This window comes from Hibiscus syriacus, unplaced genomic scaffold (assembly GCF_006381635.1).
Source record: "Hibiscus syriacus cultivar Baekdansim isolate YM2019G1 unplaced genomic scaffold, ASM638163v2 tig00110450_pilon, whole genome shotgun sequence".
Lineage (NCBI taxonomy): Eukaryota > Viridiplantae > Streptophyta > Magnoliopsida > Malvales > Malvaceae > Hibiscus > Hibiscus syriacus.
The window spans coordinates 4,287,387-4,309,852 of record NW_024062743.1 but is presented as its reverse complement, the minus strand read 5'-3'; the positions used below and the strand labels follow the sequence as shown (position 1 = coordinate 4,309,852).

At 36.2% G+C, this 22,466-nt stretch overlaps 1 non-coding gene and 1 pseudogene across 1 annotated transcript; both read left to right on the top strand.

Moving 5' to 3' along the window:
- The first annotated feature begins 1,175 nt into the window (after nt 1–1,175).
- TRNAK-CUU lies at nt 1,176–1,248 on the top strand. The gene has a single exon. It is a non-coding gene; the product is annotated as a tRNA-Lys (tRNA).
- Nucleotides 1,249–1,642: 394 nt separating this feature from the next.
- LOC120126144 lies at nt 1,643–22,182 on the top strand (annotated as a pseudogene).
- Nucleotides 22,183–22,466: the final 284 nt, after the last annotated feature.

The window sequence follows — 22,466 nt, the reverse complement described above, 5'->3', positions numbered from 1 at the left end:
ATTTTCCTCAATTTTAAAATGAATATAATTCAGCCTATTTTAAATTCTTCACATTTTATACTTATTTTGATTTTACCCTCTTGTGTTGTTTAATTTATTTCAATTTAATTTGTCATTTCACATATGTTCAATTTAGTCCTTAAATTTATATTTGTATATGAAATTGGCCCATACTTATTTATTTTTGTAATTTACTTCATACCCTATAAATCACATAATAAACTTTATTTCAAATTTCTAAATTATATTATAATCTCCAAACCCTATAAACTTTTGTTCACCAACTTTTTAAATGGATACAATTTAGTCTAATTTTATATTAATTTCAAATTCATATTTTAAAAATATTTCGAATTGATCTCTCATCAATGCGTGTTATTTAATTTATTTAAATTTTTGTCTGTAATTTTATGTTTGATCAATTTAGTCCTTCAAATCATATTTTTATCAAAATTGGTCCATAATTAGTTATATATTTTTTAATTTACTCTCTAAATCATATACAATTACAAATTGCAATTCAATGTTCATGAAAGTCGAAAAATAATTAATTCAAAAAAAATGACATGACCTGAAGTCAATCCATATGTGATAAGATCCGACATGAATTTTGTCTATCAATGATGTAACCCGATCTGAACGAGATTCGACTGAAGTCCATCAGAACCTGAATTAACTTGATATTTAACTGTTTCGGACATGAACAATTTTTACCAGAACTGACATCGATTCAAACTGAAATTAACCCGACCTGAATTTGATGTCATATCAACCTGAAAATGACCCGAATTGATTTGACTGGACCCGATCCAATCCGAATCGAACCATCAAATTGACTTGACACGATCATAATCAAATTTACCTGACCTGAAAGATTCGACTGAAACCCAAATGATTACCTGATTTTACATCCTATCTATTTCAATGTTCAATGTTCAATTAAGCAAGTCTGGTTATATCATCATCGACTACGATCAAAACACAAAAATGATAAATATTATCTTTATAATTATAATTATCTAATTTATTAAATAACAAATTTAAATTAAATAATGCATAGATTTAAAAGATAAGATATAAATGTTGTATACAAAAAAATATATTTGATATTAAAATTTTTAAAATTATATATTTTAATTAATTTTTGTTTTTAATCATATTCTGGCTTTTGAATTGCCCGTCTAGCTCAGTTGGTAGAGCGCAAGGCTCTTAACCTTGTGGTCGTGGGATCGAGTCCCACAGTGGGCAATTCATAATTGCCAGAGGTCTTCCACTAAAGTTGCTCTCAACCTTGTATTGGGGCAGCCTACTACCCTACCTCCTCCTTATCCCATTATATATGAGAATAGGGTTAGCTAATTTTATTTTGACACGAGACAAAAAATGTTGTACCAATACTAGTCATTTGATACTATTATTGTATTATGTACCACTCCTGTAATATTCATGACCTAGTCTTTATGCCTATCTTTACAAATATTTTTTAAGTGAGAATAAGAAATAATTCTTTTTTTTAATATGAAGCCTTTCGAAGGTTCTTTTTTATTAATTCTATGCTTCTAGAAAGTAAAAGTTTAGGAAGTTTGATGGACAAATGTAAGTCTTTATGTACAAGTCTATGCTTTCCATGTGAAAGAACTGAATGACGTATTTCGTGTGTGTATATATATAAATATATATAGATATTAGTGTTTGTCTACAGGAGGAATGAGATGATTTTCTCGAAAAATCATTTTTTTAATTATTTACGTGTCAGAGATCGTTATAGAAAATATTATAGATCTATCACCCTTTGTAGAAAGGCGTGATCCATACACCATATCTTACGCCACTTGTTGAAAGGCGCGGCCCATGCATCGTGTAAAGACCGGGTGCTAATTTGTTAAATATTTTTAAAATAATGTCTAATATGTAATTAAATTATGTTAGGGTGATTTTTGTGTAAAAAGTCAACTTTATTTATTTTTTGTAGGTGAAAAAAAACTTTATGCATTAAAATCTTTAAATATTCTTCTATAAATTATTTTATAACTCGACAAATTTTGATTTTGCATGAAATTACACAATACGTATAATCTAGTATAAAAAATTTTTGAGGGTAAATAATTTAAAATATATAATTTTATAAAAATTTTATAACTAGTATTTCTTTTTCAAAATGATGATGATGATGGTGATAAGAAATATTTTATAATTTAAAAAATTATAAATTTTAATGATTATAATAAATATTTTATAATTTAAAAAATTATAAATTTCAATGATGATAATGATTATAAGAAATATTTTATAATTTAAAAAATTAAGAATTAGGGTTCCAGCGAACATTGTTTATACAGAATTTCTGGAAGTAATCTGGGATTCTAACTCTAATACAGAAAAATCAGTTCGACGCTACTGCATTGATATTTTTGATGCTGTAATGGCTAAAATGCCTTATCCTAGTTGCTTACGAGTATGTTCCATTTGCAACGCCTGAAGGAAAAACTGTCGGTTCTTACAATGATTTGGTCGATCAAGTGTACTATGGGGTAAGTCTCCTCTCTTAACTCTTCTCTATATTATACTATCATATGGTTTTATTCAATGGTTTCATTAGGCTTCCATGAACACAGAATTATGATGCTGTGGTCGGAGATGTAACGATTGTGGCCAACAGGTCATTGTATGTGGATTTCACGTTGCCGTACACAGAATCTGGTGTGTCGATGCTGGTGCCAATCAGGGATAACAAGAAGAAGAATGCGATGGTTTTCTTACACCCTTTGACACCGACTCTCTGGGCAACCAGCGCTTGCTTCTTTGTGTTGATTGGTTTTTTGGTTTGGGTTCTGGAGCATAGAATCAACGAAGATTTTAGTGGACCACCCGGCTCATCGAATCGGCACCAGCTTCTGGTTCTCCTTCTCAACCATGGTGTTTGCTCATCGTAAGAATTAAACTCCTTCACCATTTCAATTTACAGATAATTCGTAGTCCGCTAAAATTTTTGGTCATTGCAGGGGAGAAAGTGGTGAACAATTTTCTAGGTTCTTGGTGATCATATGGTGCTTTGTGGTTCTCATTCTCACCTAAAGTTACACTGCAAGCTTAACGTTGCTCTTAACAGTGGAGCAACTCCAACCTACTGTAACTTATGTAAATGAGCTCTTGAAGAGAAGGGAGAGTGTTGGTCTTCTAAATGGCTCGTTTTTCGAGGGGATCTTGTTGGGGGTTGTAGTTCGATAAATCAATGTTCAAGTATTATGGATCTCCTGAAGAACTGCATGAACTTTTTGTCAAGGGTAATGCCAATGGCGGGATTTCAGCCGTTTTCGAAGAAATACCTTATATTCAGCTATTTATTTCCAAATATTGCGGCAAATATACTACTGTCAAACCCACATTTAGAACCAATGGATTTGGCTTAGTGAGCTATCTTCCTGATAACTCCATAAAAATATTATATTTTAGGTCTTCTTACTTAAATTATTGTTTGTCTAAAAGTTTGTCATCGCATTTTAGTTAGATTTAGTTGCATTTAGGACATTTCATGCATACGGTGGAAAAGGTTTTGCCTCGGCTAGTTTTTCTTTATAAAACTGATGCTGCTGATGAGAAGGGATGTGTGTTGGCTGTGATGATGCATGTGATAGGAAATAATCGAGGAGGAAATTATTTGTTGAGACAAATTTAATACGAGGGACAAAGGAATTGAAGATGATGAACGTGAGGAATTTTTTCACCACGACAAGTTTTATCTTGCAAGTCTGACGTAGTCCTGTCATAACCGTTTTTAGGTTGGAACAATTATTTATTGTTTCAAAAACAGTGACGACTTTAATTTGAAAATTTGGGTGATTTTGGATTTAATTTGTATAAATTAGATAGAGTCGCCATCAACCTTTGGGTTAGGTAGGTCGAATACCTAAAAACGTCTTTTAAAAACAATTTTAAGAAAAATCGTTTTTAAGACAAAAAGTTTATCTGCGTTTACCAAAGATTCGATTAAAACAGGTTCGAGAGTCGGTTACGCGTGGGGAAGGATTAACACCCCCACAGCGCCCAAAATTGGTACTGTGTCGCTCACAAGTTGTCGTAGTGATAGAAATCCTGAATCAAATATCAAGTTAAAATATGATCCATTTACTGAATATTAATTAATTTGCTTCAAATCAATAACTTAAATGAGGAAATTCAAATGACTGAAATAAAAACAAATAAATATTACAAACCTAAATACAAAATAGAAACAATATGTATTTAAATTTATAAAGACCAAAATATATAAAAACAAAAATTTTAAGGATCAAAATAGCAAAAACAAAAACTTAAGTGACTAAAATAAAAGTTACAAATAAACGAAAGTCTAAATAGAAAATATTAAATAATAAGTACTAAAAATGAGAATAGCCCAAAAATAAAAATAAGAACTAAAATAAAATAAATAGAAACATAAATGGGCCCAACAGTAATTAAAACAGATGCAAACTAGTGACTAAAATGTAATAATTACACATATCATAGCCAAATTGGAATATTAACAAAAATACAAAACAACTTGAAATTAATGACTAAAATAAAATACTTGTAAACATGGTGAACAAATTCGAAAAACAACAGAGAACACACCACACACTAACTTAGTGACCAAAATGAAATAATAACAAATATTACTACCAAAGTCAAATAATAATCAAAATAGCATAACAGATAATAACAGGATTAAAACACAAATATTGAAACATTAAAGCTTGAAATAAAATTAAACATAACTTTATTTAATAGCTAAAAGGTAAGGTTACAAAGTAGCAGGGACCAAAAACATGATTATACCATAAGCAAAAACACGCATACTCTCCCCTTGTGAAACAACGTTGTACGGCTAATGGGATATAATTCCTTTTAGGAGTTATTTTGAAACCCTACTACATTTGTTTCATTTGCCCAATTTAGTCGTGCTCTCTCACTCTCCATTTTCCTCTCCCTTTTGTTTTCTCATCGTCGAAAATGAACACCAACAAAAGGCCATCGTAGATCGGTGGCCAAGGGGCTAATAAACTCGACGAGCCTCTCAAACACAACCCCTAAAATCGAGTCTTAACTCTCTTCCCCATATGTACCCAAATTTAGAAGTTAAAACCCCAAACCCACAAAGGTAAAAACTTACATTCGATGGCTCATGCTACCACTCCGCTGAAGTAGAGATAGCTCAGTCTTCCAACCAAGGTGAGTTTTTGTTTTTCCTTTTGAAAGTATTTTTTTTATTATTTCGAAAACCCCCTCCGAATCCCCTCCTTGCTGTTGAAATTGGTTCTCTCCTTTATTTCCTTTCTAAGCGTGATTGGTGGATGTTAATGGTTTAGGTGGGATATGTTTTGGTCGTAATAGGTGGGTGATTTTTCTCTTGGTTTGGTGAAATATGATTGGAGTAGTTAAGGATTAGGTTGGGGTTTGTCTTTGACTTTGGTGAGATTTTTGGTGACTTGATAATGGAGTGGGGTATGGGAAATGGCCAAAAACTGGTGTTTGCAAGTACGTGATAAAATTGCTGACATCGCGTGGCAAGCTGTCCAATACACCTCACGTGAACCCTACCCCTGCTAATGATTTGGGACCACTGCCAGTTTCCATATTATTCACGAAATGGGCATGGATTCAAGGGTAGTTGGGGAAATTTCAAGGGAATTAAACCCTAGAAATTCCCCACTATAAATAGCACATTATGCCATACATTTAAAAGATCCCACTCTCACCAACCTTACAAATTTTGCAAAAGGCAACTGCACCACCTTTTTCTCCACCGTTCACCTCTCTTCCTTCCTTGGTGTCCTCCATAGATGGGCTTCATCGGAGTAGCAACTAGGCACTCGAGAGAGGATACTACGCTAGAGCAGTCTTGGTGGTGGTATGATGTCATGGCAACAACTCTGTTTTTGAGAGTTTTCTTCTCCTTGTTCTTAATGTCTTATCTTTTAAAGGCTTGTACTTAATGAGTATTTTAGGATGATGTTAGCCACACCAAGAACTGTTTTATTTGGTGTTGGAGATGTTTGGATGATATTTTATTTTGTATTTAATGGATGATTAAGTATATTTATGTTTATTGTTGTTTTGTTCATTATTTTAATCTTCTTCCTTAGCACCGTAAGAGCTTTTGAGAGAATGCATTGGCATAATATTCATAGTCTTTGTAAGAGCTGTTGAGAGATAACCATTTTTCTATGAGTTAATACATAATATCGAGAGAGTTAGGCTTGATCTACGTGAACAAGATAACTAATCTGGGATGGTTAGGTTCTAATCCACCTTAGAGATAAGGAGAGAGTTTCAAGAAACTAAAAGGGATAGTACTCAATCGATTGGCTAGAGTCACTGTTTTTGTTGAGAGGTATTGTGGTGGCAATAGTTGTATCAGGTTCCTTACTAGAGATAGCTTAGGAACACTTTAGTAAATCATGTGGAGTAACATAGGCATGACATACTTAGTTCATCCTACGTATAGAAAAATTTCTTGCCATAGCAAATCCAACCCAAGTGCTCCGTTAGAAGTCAGATTGTGTGAGGTTGTTAGTCTATATTCAGAACTCAAACATTTTTCGCCTTAACAACTTTTATTTACTTACTCTTGCAATTATTTTTTGCCTTAGCAAATTTATTTGTTTACTCTTGCATATTTTTTTTGCCATGACAAAAATTATCTGCTCACTTCACTTAATTCTTGCCTCAGCAAACTTATTCCATATGGTCATACTATTTGCCAAACTCTTTCCTAATTCATTTATATCATTAGATTTAGGCGTTTAGGATTAGTTAGTGACACATATTCCTAGCAATCTTTAAAGAATTCCCCCAATTCCTGTGGAGACGATACTCACTCACTACTGTATTACTTGTATCGATTGTGTATACTTGCACATATTTATGTGCCATATCACACACATTTACACGCGATCAAGGGATTGACGACTACAGGAATTTTTAAAGTTGTGTCATAGCAAGTTTTTCTTTACAATTTCTCGTTTTAGTTTTACTTGTTTGTTTTTTTGTAGATTTTTTCGTTCCATGACCATAAGAACTGTCGGAGAACCACTATATCTGTTAAACATGAAATCGATCAATTTTTCAGGCAAAAGTGACGTACTCAGCGTGCCAGACGAAACATGTATCGATTACCAGATCAAGCTGGTGACCAAGTGGATGATTAGGCAGATCCAAATATTGCTACAAATAATATTCTCAGAAATGTTGCAAGACCACGAGTTATACGAGATCACTTAACCCCTATCCTTGATGATCTCAATCTTGGAATCGTGGCACCGAAAATTCAGGTAGCCCATTTTTGAGCTCAAACCGGTGATGTTCAACATACTAAATTTCATCGGTCAATTTGGTAGCTCACTTAATGAAGATGCTAGGCAATATGTTCGTGATTTCCTTGAAGTGTGCGACGCGTTTAGATAACAAGGAGTGCACAAAGATGTGCTGAAGCTAAAATTATTCCCATACTCTTTCCGTGATCGAGCAAGAGCTTGGCATAGTGAAGTCTCATCTGGCTCGATTGAGTCTTGGGTTGACTTGTGTAAATTGTTTTTTACTAAGGTATAATCCACCCAACATGCATATGCAACTTCGCGATGAAATCGCAAGTTTTCAATAGTGCAATAAAGAATATATGTATGAGTGCTTGACCAATACAATTGTTTACTTAAAAAATGCACCAACCACATATTCCACGATTGGATACAAGTCGTGATGTTCTATAATGGAGTCAAGGAACCCACTTACATGATTCTGGAAACCTCGACAAATGGTACTTTGCTTGATAAGTCACCTGAGAAAGCCTTTGATATCCTTGATAGGATAGCCAAAAATGATTATCAATTTCTGTCTACAAGGCTTGGAATTGAAAAGAAGGTGTATGGGGCATTTGAACTAGACACCAAAGATTCTATGTCCCCCCAACTTTATTCCATAACAAATATGTAGAAAATTTTGCAATGTTCCAATGAGGTAAAAGAAGTCAAAGCAATCAGCTCGATGTGTATATTTTTTTGAGCGTCAATCACCATGAGAGTGAATGCCCTAACAATTAGGAGTCTATCAATTTAATGGGAAATTTCAATAGAAGCACCAACAACCTTTATTCTAACACCTACAATCCAGGATGACGTCAGCATCCTAATTTTTCTTGGGCTAATCAAGTGACTCACTACAACCATGCTGGCAACTTAATTAGGCCACAACAAAATATTTTTAACCTTCAAATTTTCAGCATCAACAGATGCCGTGGAAAAATATTAACAAATGCTCAACATATTTCTCAAATGCTAACTCCCTTGCAGCTTCTATGTAAGAATTTATGACTTCGATAAAAGATTTTATGGATTCAACTAAGGCTTAAATGCATGAAAATTCATCAACAATTAAAAGTAAAGACACACTTTTGCAAAGTCAAACAACTTTATTGCCAAATCATAGCTCATCTTTGAGAGCATTGGAGAACCAAGTGGGCCAAATTGCCACAACATTACATGCTCTCCCACAAGGAAGCCTCCCTAGTGATACTGAGGCCACTAATCCTCATAAAAAAAGAGCAATGCAATGTGGTTACATTGAGGAGTGGTACCCAGATTAATAGAGAAGACAAGTTTGGTGGGAAGAATCAAGAAATTTCTCGCCACGACGTTGTACAAAAAAATCTGAAAGGTCAAGTTGAACATGTTGAACAAAAAGAATTGCCTATGGAGAATGAGAAGAAAAAGGGTTCAACCAGTCATCATATTGATGGAGGAAAATTTAATGCCACAGTAAAAGTTTCACCTCCACCTGCAGTAGCTGAAGTTAGACCCCCACCACCCTTCCCTCAAAGTTTAAAAAAGTACAACGATGAGATACAATTCAGAAAGTTTGTTGATGTCCTTGATAAGTTGTATATCAATGAAACACTACTCGAGGCCATTTGATCAGACGCATACCTATGCCAAATTTCTGAAAGAATAGTCACAAAAAAGAGAAAGGTGAAAAGACTATAAAATATTACCATGAGAAAAAAATATTGTTATATACTGAGCAAACTTTCGCCGAAGCAAAAAGATCCTGAAAGTTTTGTTTTACCTTGATATATCTGTTAAACCTATGTTGGAAGAACCCTATGTGACTTGGGATCAAGTGTGAGTTTGATGCCCAAGTTTATATTTTTGAAGCTTGAATAGGTAATGCTCGACCAACCACCGTGATCTTATAACTAACTGATTGATCACACGTTTATCTTGAGGGCAGGATTAAAGATGTCATCGTGAAAGTGGACAAATTTTTCTTTCCAGTAGACTTCCTCATTTTAGATTGTGAGACTGATGATAATGCACCTATTATTCTGGGGCGTCCCTTCTTAGCCACGAGGTGTATCTTAATAGATTGCAAGAAGGGAGAGTTCACGATGAGGGTGGCCGATCAGAGTGTCACAATCAATGTCTTCAACACTATGAAATATACTAATGATTTTGAAGAAGGACAATGTATTGAAGACATGGATTCAATGGAGGAAGTCGAAGTAGACATTTTTGGCCATGGTAAGTTTTTAAAACCTGAGGAGCACGACAATTTTTGCCAAGGCAATTTTTTTCAGAATGAGACGAACAACAAAATTTACCGAGACAAATATTTTTTGAGTGACGTAAAAGACAAACTTATTGAATATCAAGAAAATGCGGAGTTCGAGGAGTATTCATCAAAGGTGGAACAGTCTAGCTTTCTTCAAGCTATACCAGGTATGAGATTCGAACACCTTGACTTTGATGAATCCATTCCTCCAAAACATTCGCTGCAACATGCACCTACCTTGGAACTTAAACCCTTGCCATCACATTTAAAATATGCTTATCTAGGTAGTGATGATACTTTGTCGGTTATTATATCTGCTAGTCTAATACTAGAGAAAGTGTGTAGTTTGTTGAATGTTTTATCATAGTATGAAAAAGCTCTAGGGTAGAATATGACATACTTGAAGGGAATTAACCCTACCATATGCATGCACAAGATCCAGTTAGATGTATTCCACGACAATTTTGTTGAACCCCAAAAGAGGCTTAACCCAATAATAAAAAAAGTGATAATGAAGGAAATCATCAAATGGCTAGATCTTGGGGTGATCTATCCCATATCCGATAGCTCTTAGGTTATCCCGGTTCAATGCATGCTGAAGATAGGTTTCGTAACTGTGGTGAAAATTGAGGACGATGAGCTCTTATCAACAAGGATCATAATGGGTTGGAAGATTTGCATGGACTACGGAAAAGCTCAACAGGGGGATGAAGAACGCCCATTCCCCCTCCCATTCATAGATCAAATGCTTGATCATTTGGCGGGTAAGGCATTTTATTGCTTCATTGATGGATATTTTGGGTGTAATCAGATTTCCATAGCACCAGAAGATGAGGAAAATACCACTTTTACCTACCCATATGTCACCTATGCCTTTAGGACGATGCCGTTTGGATAATGTAATGCCTCGACAATTTGTCAGAGGTGTGTGATAGCAATAATTTTCAGACATGGTGGATGACTTCATAGAAATTTTCATGGTTGATTTTTTCATATCAGTCGATGACTTTTTTTTTTGGGATAAATTTATCTCTTATATTATCCAAGAAGCAGTAGAAACTCACTACTACAGCAAAAAACAGACATCCAAACCAGAAACAGCCTCCTAGGTAGTGCTAATTCCCCAAGCTAGACAAAGATTACAGTTAACAACATTATTCTTAATAGCTATTCTAGCAGCTTTTATCCTAATTACATCCTTAATGCAATTGATCACAACATCAGTTCCCCTATGTATGCTCCTAAACTGCCTATGATTCCTCTCTTCCCATATACAATATATATATGCACACCAGGCTAATCTAGGAATAAACGAATAAAGAGTCTTACCTCTGAACTGAGATATCGCCCAGTCCAGCTCCTCCTCCCAATTTCCCACAGGTCTATCAATGCTACATAGCCGCATAACCCCTTCCCAAACAGCCTTCGAAAAAGGGCATTCAAAAAATATATGGATGCAAGTCTCACATACAACATCACACAATCTGCATTTATCATTCACCTCAATCCTCAAATGAATCAACCTATCAACAGTAGGCAACCTATCAAGAACAACCATCCAAGCAATGAGGGAGTGCTTGGGTATATGCACGGGGAACCATACAATCTTCTGCCACCCAACCTTCTTCTTCCTCCCCCAAAGACCCTGCCACAGCCATCGAGCATTGACCTTGCCCCAATCCGTGATTCCTACAAACAGAGGATACACTTTCTCCTTAGCTTTCAAAATTTTCCTCAAGCTCCAGATGAACGAGGCTTTGCACTCTATAGACCAAAAATCAGCCCCTTTAAGAACATATGTCCTCACCCAAGCAACCCAAAGAGAGCCCTCAGCAACAAGAATCTCCTTAACCAACAACATTATACAAGCCTTGTTCCAACATTTCAAATTCTTAAGGCCCAGCCCCCCTCTGATTTGGGGGTGCAAATTACCTCCCAACTCACTCAAGCCCCCTTAGCTGGAACATCACCTCCCTTCCAAAAGAACCTAGCACAAAGGTGGTCCACTCTTTTAACCACTGCAGCAAGAAGAATAATCAATTACAATTTATCAGTCGATGACTTTGATAGATGACTCGATAATTTATCTAAAATGCTAAAGCAATGTGAGAAGTCCCATAACACCCTAAACTAGTACAACACGCAGCCGACCAATCAGAGAGCCACATTGAACCACCGGAGTGGCTAACCAATATTTTTCTTTTAAAATGACCATTTGTAACCACTCATGCTAAAATAATCAATTACAATTTAAATAAAATATTTTACATCAGGAGCTCCCAAGATAATGTTTAAATCATGCAGACCATAGTTTAAAATGAGTTACAACTCATACAAAAATATACAAATCGGGGTTTACAAATATACATGCCCTCTAAAGATGAACTCGAGACGCACTCTGCACTAGCTAGGTCTGGATCATTGCTGTCAAAAATTCTTCGGACTGCTCATTGACTAACCTAATTAAGGAAACAAATTCCAAATGCTGAGCTAACTAGCCTAGTTCCACACTAACAACTGAGCCATACTAAAAGTGCTCATGACATGCTCAAGCTATCATGTCTAATACTATCTATTTTGTTCTATTAGCCCACTCCTTGAGTGTTGGACCTTGCGCCCAAGCTAGTATGCTTTAAAACTAATTTAGTGAGTATTATCTAACACTCACTCTCTATGCTATGGTAGAAATCATGTTGCAACTGAGGGTTCTGCATCTCAGAGCTCACACACCCTTTTAGTCTACCCTGGATATGGCCCATAGAATTCTCTGCATCGGAAACCATACCCCTGAGTAACCCATCCTTTTTTCTAAAGAGTGTTAAGGCCTTGATAAACATAGTTAGTCAGAAGGTCCTTAGCCCTACCTAAGGATATATTCGGACTGAAACTATACTTTCGATAATGCTAGCATTTTCTAAAGGAACTCATGTGTCCTGGTCGTTTCCTAAGCATCATCCAAGTTTATTTTTATGTCATCCTAATAAATCTTGTTTCTAAGTGTAACTAATATCATTAATATTCTCAATTGTAGTCTTATTTTATTATAAAAATAAGTGTTGGGGTACCTCGAGTCTGATTTCCTTAAAAACTGACATTTTTGCCCAAAACAGACTGAAAGTATTGATACTAACCCAAGAGTATCGATACTACTACAAAAGTTTTGATACTTTCAAACATTCTATTATGCCTAGTTTTGAAACTTTATGGGAGTTTCGAAACTATGATCCAAAGTTTCGATACTCTTGAAAGAGTATCAATACTTTTTCCCAGAAACTTACGAAATTCCCCAAAACGAAGAACTAGTAACGATAACGATACTATCCCAATAGTATCAATACTTTACCTGCAGAAATCATATAACACAAACTAAAATGCTATAATTCAATCCCAAAGACCTTAGTGAGGTCTCCAAATGCACTTAAAGTTTTATTTGATCAACAAGGGTTATAATAGAGACTTTAAACACAATTATAACTTTAAAACAAAAATTTCATCATGAAAATACTTACATGCTCAACTCAACCATTTAAACTATTTTGAATTTATAATGACTCACGAAGAGTATGGAAGATTTTTAAAGGTGTTACCTCACTTCTTGGATGGCTAGAAACTTTCTCAACTCACTCAAGATTCAAATTTTCTTTTCCTTAGCTCTTGAGCTTTCTCATATATTCTTCACTAAACAAAATGAGAAAATGAATTACCAATCCATATAGGGGTTGAATAACATATAAACAAACTCCCTATAACTCAAAACTAAGCTACAATCTATAGATTCCCACAAATCTCTCTCAAGACCCATTTTTGGTTTTATGGATAAAAACTAATGAAAGGGACCTCAAAATGAAGTTAGAATGTGAGTATTAATAATCTTACCTTGGATGGATCCAACTAGGCAAGTATTTCGTTGAGATTCTTACTTAAAGAAATATATAAGAATAGTGAAATATGAGAAGATAGGAAGAGTGTTTGGTGAGTTATGTAAGGGGGTTGTTCACGGTGAAAACATATTATAAGGAGGGATTTTTAGCTTCCAAAATAACTATGGGTAAACTACACTTTTAGTCCATTTACTTTTATTATCATGAATTACTCATCTCCCTTCATTAACTCCCATAGACCCTAACTCAAGTCCACTAATAACAACTTGGTCTAACTAATATAATAAGATCCAATGGCTCAATTTGGGATTTGGATGCCCTGAACTACTACCCCAAGATTCAGGGAGTTACAAGGTTAACATTGTTCTTAACTGGGAAAAGTGTCACTTTATGGTGACAGAGAAATTGTGTTGGGCCACAAATTGGAAATAATTGAGAAACTACCTCCACCTACCACTATGGAGAGCATAAGGAGTTTCTTGGGACATGTGGGATTCTATAGACGTTTCATCAAAGATTTTTCAAAGATTTCTAAGCCTCTGTCTTTTGTTGTAGCAAAATTAGTCGTTTGTGTTCAATGATGACTACTTCAGTGCATGAAATAAAAACTTTTTATGACACTAATTGTTATTCCACCTGACTGGGATGCCATTTTCGAGCTGATGTGTGATGCCAGTGACTACGTAGTAGGGATGGTGCTAGGGCAAAGGAAAGGTAAAATTTTTCATGTAATTTATTATGCTAATCGTACCCTAAATGATGCACAACTTAACTATACCACCACTGAAAAATGAATTGCTTATTGTGGTATTCGCTTTTGATAAGTTTAGGGCATACCTTATATGCACTAAGGTCATTATGCACACCGATCACTCGACCATTAAATACTTAGTGAATAAAAAGGATGGAAAGCCTAGGCTTATTAGATGGATACTCTTGTTGCAAGAAGTTGGTTTAGAAGTGAAGGATATGAACAATACTGAGAATCAAGTAACATATCACTTGTCTAGGCTAGAGAACAAAAAAATTTGCCATGACATGAAAGAAATTCAAGAGGAATTCACATATGAGAAAATATTATTTGCCATGGCAATGCAGTGGTATACTGATATAGTTAATTTTCTTGTTAGTGGTATTATGTCTCCATATTTATCTTGTCATGACAGAAAAAAGTTTGGACATGATGTACGCCATTACTATTGGGAAAAACCATTCTTATTCAAGCAGTGTGCAGATCAACTAATATGGAGGTGCATCCCTGAAGAAGAACACCTGGATATCCTATTTCATTGCCATACATCCCCGTGTAGAGGGCACTTTGGTGGGGCGAGGAATACTGCAAAGGTCATAAAATCCGGTTTTTATTGGTTCACCTTGTTCAAAGATGCACATGACTTCTATAAGTCATGTGATCGTTGCCAACACATCAGGAATATGTCGAAGAGAAATGAGATGCCATGGCAAAATATTTTGGAAGTTGAACTCTTTGATGTATGTGGGATCAATTTTATGGGACCATTCTCATCATCATTTGGCAATTTATACATACTTTTGGCTGTGAACTACGTGTCCAAATGGGCCAAGGATGTGGCAACACTTAGAAATGACTCCAAGACAATCCTAAAATTCTTGTACAAAAATACTTTCAGTGTTTTGGAGCACTAAGAGAAATTATCAGTGATGAGGGTACCCACTTTGACAACAAATTAATTGCCAAGACGTTGCAAGGATATGGGGTGTTCTAAAAAATTGCCACGGCATACCACCCCCTGACCAATGAGAAAACTAAAGTCTTCAACAACGAGAACAAGAAAATACTTCAGAAGATGGTCAACCCAAGGAGAAACGTTTGGTCGTTGTAGCTAGATGAGGCACTATGGGCTTATCGTACAACTTTCAAGATGCCACTAGGGATGTCTCAATTCAAGTTGGTTTATGGTAAGGCATGCCACTTTCTTGTGGAACTGGAGCACAAGACTTTTTGGGCCATCAAGAAACTTACTTGTTAGGGAAAAGAGGTTGCTGGAGCTAAATAAGATGAAGGAATTTAGAGCTTGGGTTATGAAAATTCACATCTCTACAAAGAAAAAAACAAATAAGTGATATGATAGAAAAATTTTGCGAAGACAATTGTTTCCTAGCCAACAAGTGCTCATCTACAACTCTAGACTGAATTTGTTTCCGGGCAAGCTGAAGTCAAGATGGTCAGGGCCTTTCCTATTGCATCAAGTGCATAGCCATGGTACAATAGAAATCAAGAATTTGGATGATGGGAGAACATTTAAATTAAATGGCCAAAGGTTGAAGGCATACAACAGAGCACCCACCTTGCGTAACAAGTCGTCGCTACTGCTATATGATGCCTGAGAGTTTGTTTATATGCTTTGAAAATTTTTACCTTGGTAAAATATTTTTGCTTTCTATACAAAAAGAAATTAACTTCCTTTAATTTGCACTTGTTTTATTTGCAATTATTAGCTTTATTTTATTCTCTAACTTTGTCCCGTAGTTTTCTCTTGACAGGTGGCAGCCTAGGGAGAGGTCTCATGCATTGGCGAAGCAAAACCCTAATTTATTAGGTTTGAGTGGTAAGTTTGGGGGGGAATTCAATCCCCTTTTAATTTTAATTTTTAACTTATCCAATCAAATCTTTTCATTTATTAATCTATCTCCACTTTTTACTTTTCATTTATTACTCCTCTAAAAACCACTCAATCGCCCACATTTTTACTCTAAAACCACTATTTTTTTCTCTTTCTCTTTCTTTGTCGCTTACTCTCTCTTTGCTCTCTGACTTTTTTTCTCTTCTTCAGTTTTTTTGTTTGTTTTGCCCTAAAAAGCCATAGCCACCGCTCTAAAGCTTCAAACTTTCTTGATTTTCCATTCAACTCCTACTGCCGCAATAACATGGTTCACTTGAGATCCAACCCTGGTGCATCAGCCTCCTTTGTCGAGGCCAAGAACTTCCAATATTTTCAAAACAAAGACGCCGAGAAGAGATTTCAAGCATTGCAACAACAACTACTTTACATGAAGGATGGTTTTGTGTTTCTCGGCGAGGATGAGGACCTATTCGGACCTGAGGTAATAAATATTGTTAAAAAAACAAATGAGAGAAGTTCACGAGATAACCAAAGGTCGTGCCATCAATGATGATCAAAGAGTTCTACGCCCACCTAGGAGACCAGGCCCAACACTCAGTGTACGTCCAAGGTATGCTAATCCGGATTACCCCCTCAGCCATCAACCACTACTTCAAGCTCAGGAAGGTTGAAGATGGACACAAGAAATAAATAGTCGAGGTAGATTTTAAAACATACGACGGGGTACTCGAAGACTTGTGCTTTGGTTGGGCTAAATTTGAATGAAATAATCCAAACCACAAGCGATTCGATCATCGTACACTCAAGCCTGTATAGGAAAAAGAAAGTCCCCGAGGAACTCCTCGAGGAATTTATCAAGCCAAAAGAGGGCATTACAAAGAAGAAAGTACCCGAGTTGATGAGCTTTGATGATGATACCCTGGGCAAAGTGTTGGAGCAATGTGCGAAAACAGTTGTTGTGGTGAGGATGGCAGCTATGGTAACTTCCACTCAAGAAACCAAGGAAATGCTGGAGTGTATTAAGGGCCAAATGGAGATCTTCTTTACATATGTCAAGAAAAGGATGCTCAACTCAAAGCATTATTCAAGGAGCTGCTACTAATCTCCAATGAAGACCTGCCACCTTTCCCCGATGAGATTTTTCCTAAGCCAAAACCATCAGCACCAGAAGGCGAACAAATATTTTGTGCCTCGATAAAAAATATTCGGTCCAACTCTCTAATTGATTGCTACACACATTTCCCAAGTTGTTGAAGAATGAGAATATGAGAATGACGAGCTTAGTAGCCCAATTTCCTCGGAGAATACTTAGGTGTTTCAACAAGAATTGTTTAAGGAAGAAACTGCTCAACCTGAAGATGTTGTTGAAGATGCTTCCCCTGAACCAGCCACCGACCGAACCACCAAACTTTTTACCGAGGCAGAAATAAGACAGCCTTTAGAAGACCCAATTGATAACCCACCAACAGAGAAATTGACACGGCAAGTTAGTCCTCCCATGACCAAGCGGCACCTTAAGCGTTCATCTATTGCTATCCCATCACCGTGCACGCTCGACGATACAGACTCTGATAGCCCACCCCCACTCAAGAGACACAACACCCAAGCATCCGGCAAAGTTGCCCCACCACAATGAGGTACCTTACTACCTTTGCATTGCATTTAGATTAATTTATTTTAATTATTTTTCATGCATTGAGGAATGTTACCTGAATTTTGGGGGAGGTATTGTGCTCGTAGTTAGTCATTTGCATTAATAATGTTAGCAGTAAAAATTTTGTTATGACATTAGTCAGGATTAGGTTTGTTACTTGGAATAAGTTGATGATGCCCGATGATGATAAAATATTTTTTCCATGGCTAGAACTTAATGTACGTGACTGTTGAGGAGGATAGAACTGACCCTAGGACTTGATTTTTTGTGACTCTTTGAACACGATTATATGTTTTTTTATGCTTGAGGAACTTAGAATTTTTTTATAAAAGAACTTTTGCGCGTCGTGGCATAAAATTATGGTAACGAACTTAACTTCTATATTAATGCATAAAAAGGCTAAGTTAAACTCCTTATTGTTAGAGTTTGAATTGTGTTGCAAATAAATTCCTCGACATAATTGTAGAGGGACACTCCTCTGTGTGTCGGTATTACATGTAAACCCCCTTGAATAAATGGCAGCCTTAGCAAATGAGTGAATGAAAGAAATCACGAGATGACTCTGCCTGACTAGCTCAGGGATGAAAGGTATGCTCCCATTCATGTAGAGTGTGGGATAGTAGTTGTGATAGGCTGACTTCCCTTATGCAGCAGTGTTAATATATACATCTTGAAAAATTGAAAATTTAAAAAGTTTAAATGTTGAATAAACGGGAGTGATTTTGTGATTAATGAATAATTTTATGCCTTGGAAAAATAAAAGAACTTGCTTAGAGATTTTCTAATTTTGTTAAGCATAGACTAGATACAATCATGCACACATGCTTGCAAAGGATCTTGGCCTAGGGAAAAGTACTTGACTTTTCAATTAGTCTAGCATGTTGAAACCAAACTTTTTGTTGAGGGCTAAAATTTTAGATCACTTGATTGTCCTAATTATAACTTTTCCATAGCATTTTATTTTCTATTGTTCATTATTCATTGCTTGTATATTCATTGTTTGAGGACAAACAATAGCTTAAGTTTGGGGGTGTGATAACTCCATAAAAATACTATATATTTTAAGTATTTTTACTTAAGTTATTATTTGTCTAAAAGTCGTAATCGTATTTTAGTTGCATTTAGGACATTTCATGCACGTGGTGGAAAAGTTTGCCTCAACTAGTTTTTCTTTACAAAGCTGATGCTGCTGATGAGAAGGGTTGTGTGTTGGCTGTGATGATGCATGTGATATGAAATGAACAAGGATGAAATTATTTGCTTAGACAAATTTATGCGAGCGATAAAGGAACTGAAGATGATGAACGTGAGAAATTTTTTTCCACGACAAGTTTATCTTGCAAGTCTGACGTTGTACGAGACAAAATTACTGACGTCGCATGGCTAGTTGTCCAATGCACCTCACGTAAACCCTTGCCCCTACTAATGATTTGGGACCACTGCCATCTGCCATATTATTCACGAAATGGGAATTAATTCAAGGGTAGTTGGGGAAATTTCAAGGGCAATAAACCCTAGAAATTCCCCACTATAAATAGAACATTATGCCCTCTATTTAAAAGATCTCACTCTCACCTATCCTAAAAGTTTTGGAAAAGACGGCTGAAGCACATTCTTCTCCACCGTTCCCCTCTCGTCCTTCCTTGGTGTCCTCTATATATGGGTTTCATCGGAGTAGTGGCTAGGCCCTCAGAGAGGCTAGCACGTTTGAACAGTCTTGGTGGCGGTCTGATGTCACACCAACAACTCTATTTTTTGGAGTTTTCTTCTCTCTTTGTTCTTCATTTCTTATCTTTTAAGGGCTTGTACTTAATGAATATTTTGGGATGATGTTGGCCGTACCATGAACTATTTTATTTGGTGTTGAAGATGTTTGGATATTATTTTATTTTATGTTTAATGGATGATTAAGTATATTTATTTTTATTGTTGTTTTGTTCACTATTTTAATCTCATGCCTTAGCATTATAAGAGCTCTTGAGAGATTGTCTGGTGCCTTGGTATAATATTCCTAGTCTTTGTAAGAGCTGTTGAGAGATAGTCATTTTTCTAGGGGCTGATACCTAATATCGAGAGAGCTAGGTTAGATCTACGTGAACAATGAAACTAAACTAGGATGGTGAGGCTTTAATCCGCTTTAGAGAAAGGGGAGAGTTTCAAGCGATTAAAAGAGATAGTACTCAATCGATAGGCTAGAGTCATTTTTTACGTTGAGAGGTATTGCAGTGGCAATAGGTGTATCAGGTTCCTTACTAGAGATAACTTAGGAACACTGTAGTAAATCCTGTCGGGAAACATATGCACAACATACTTAGTTCATCCTACACATAGAAAAGTTTTTAGCCATAGCAAATCCAACCCAAGTGCTTCATTAGAAGTCTGATTGTGTGAGGTTGTTAGTCTATATTCATAACTCAAACATTTTTCACCTTAGCAACTTTTATTTACTTATTCTTGCAATTAATTTTTTCCTTAGCAATTTTTATTTGTTTACTCTTTCATATTTTTCTTGCCACAAAAAAAAAATTTCTGCTCACTTCGCACAATTCTTGCCTCAACAAACTTATTCCATTTGTTCATACCATCTGTCATAGCTCTTTTCTCATTTGTTTATATCATTTGATTTAGGCGTTTGGGATTAGTTAGCGACACCTATTTCTAGTTGTAGTAATCTTTAAAGAATTCCACCCAATCTTTGTGAAGACGATACTCACTCACTACTGTATTACTTACATCACTTGTGTATACTTACGCAGATTTGCATGCCATATCACACACATTTACAGGCGATCACTTCTTTAGCAATCAATCTCTCCCTCTATGTGAATCAGGAGTTGGACCTTCCTCGATTCAATTATGATGTGTTTAGCTTTTCATGTTTGTAGGTTTTCCCGAAAGGATCTCTCATGTCAGATGTTTCAAGTGCAGTCTTGAATGTTACTCAAGGAGATGATATGGAACGAATTCGAAACAAATGGTTCAAGAGCGGTGCTACTTGTCCTGACATCGACCCCATTGTATCATAAAAGATTCTTGGTCTCAAGAGATTTTGGGGCCTTTTCCTCATTGCTGGTGTCGCATCGATATTGGCGCTTGTCGTTTTCGCAACAATGTTCTTTTATGAACAGAGGCATGTCTTGTTTCAGTTCCATCCCGAGACTCGGGCATGGCAAAAAGTTCGAATCATGTCGAGAATCTTTTACCAGAAAGACCTGAGTTCCCATACTTAAAAAAAAAAACGAACCCAAAGGTGCAAGCAGCCATTGCAGGGTCCATAGTATAGGTGTTGATGAAAGTTCATCAAACACTAATTGCCCCACAAGTCCATCAAGCTTGTCGAACCGGACATATTCTTCGGACTTCGTTTCATTGTAAAACAAGGATCAAGTACAAATTCTCCCGATCCATAGAGTATAGGAATATGGTGGAAGATAACTTAGAGTAATAGTCGGGTATTGCCAAGGATATAATGGAGGACTTAGTAAAACAATCAGAAAGCTGTGGAGGGTATAGTGGCAAGACTTTAGAGAAGATATTAAAATTCAACAAACATTATTTGTTTATTAAGCAGAAAAAATGACTGACTACACTGTAAACTAATTACACATTTATGTATAACTTTCTAATTAATTGGCTACCTACCGCCGGAGAGCTTTTAGAATCAAAGCGTGTCGACAGCGAAATCCGATGTTTTCAGCTTTGCTATAGTTGTTTTGGAGGTGGTTACGGGGCAGTGAAGAGGTGGATCATACGTTTCCCGATGAACAAATCAATTTTTTTTTTACTTTGCACGCAATAAAAAATACGACCATAATCGTAATTTAATTTCCTGGTAGACGATAAACGTTTATAATTTTGGCAGAATCGCCAAGCGTGGCAGAGCTTGATTTCGGAACTGCTTACCAATGTTATCTTGACAGCCGTCATCACATTCTTCTGAATAGGCTTTGCATGACTAAATGCCCTGCTAAGGTTTTCAAGTGAACTCCAAAACCTAGCAAAGCTCCGCCACCGTAATCTGGTTCAACTCCGTGGATGGTGCAATGAACAAGGAGAGATGCTTCTCATATATGATTACTCGGCCAATCGACTGTTGAGTCACCTCCTTTTCAACCATAGCAATACAAGGGGCAGCTCTGTTTGGCGATGGCAACACCGATACCGCATTATCAAATCCTTTGCTTCTGTTTTTCATAATCTTCTTGAGGAATGGAATGAAACATTACCTCTTGAGCCATCATTCTTGATCCCGACATGAGTTTCATGTCGCGGCCATCATGCAGCTATCAACAAAAACAATTCAGTTCATGGAATTTTCAGTTACATGTCACCAGAATACATGGAATCTGGAGAAGCAACCCCAATGGCTGATGTTTATAGCTTTGGAGTGGTGGTCCTGGAAGTGGTCAGTGGGCATATGGAAACTGACTTCAGGCGGCCTGAGGTATTGTTGGTGAAATGAGTACACGACTTCGAGACATGGAAAAGGCCGCTTGAAGATCTGATTCATATCAGGCTGAATGAGGAAACTGTGTATATGAGTAGCTGTGGTTACAGAGTTTCTATGTTCATAATCTAAGCCAGTTTTGATTGATTTTGAGTCCAATTTGCAAAAGCTCCGACTGTTTCTTTCCATATCCACTGCCATGAACTCCTCATACATGATGATTACAAGATGAATCAGATGTATAGATAGACTGAACCGAAAACCAGTACTAAATTATTTCTTCAATACGGTCATTTCGA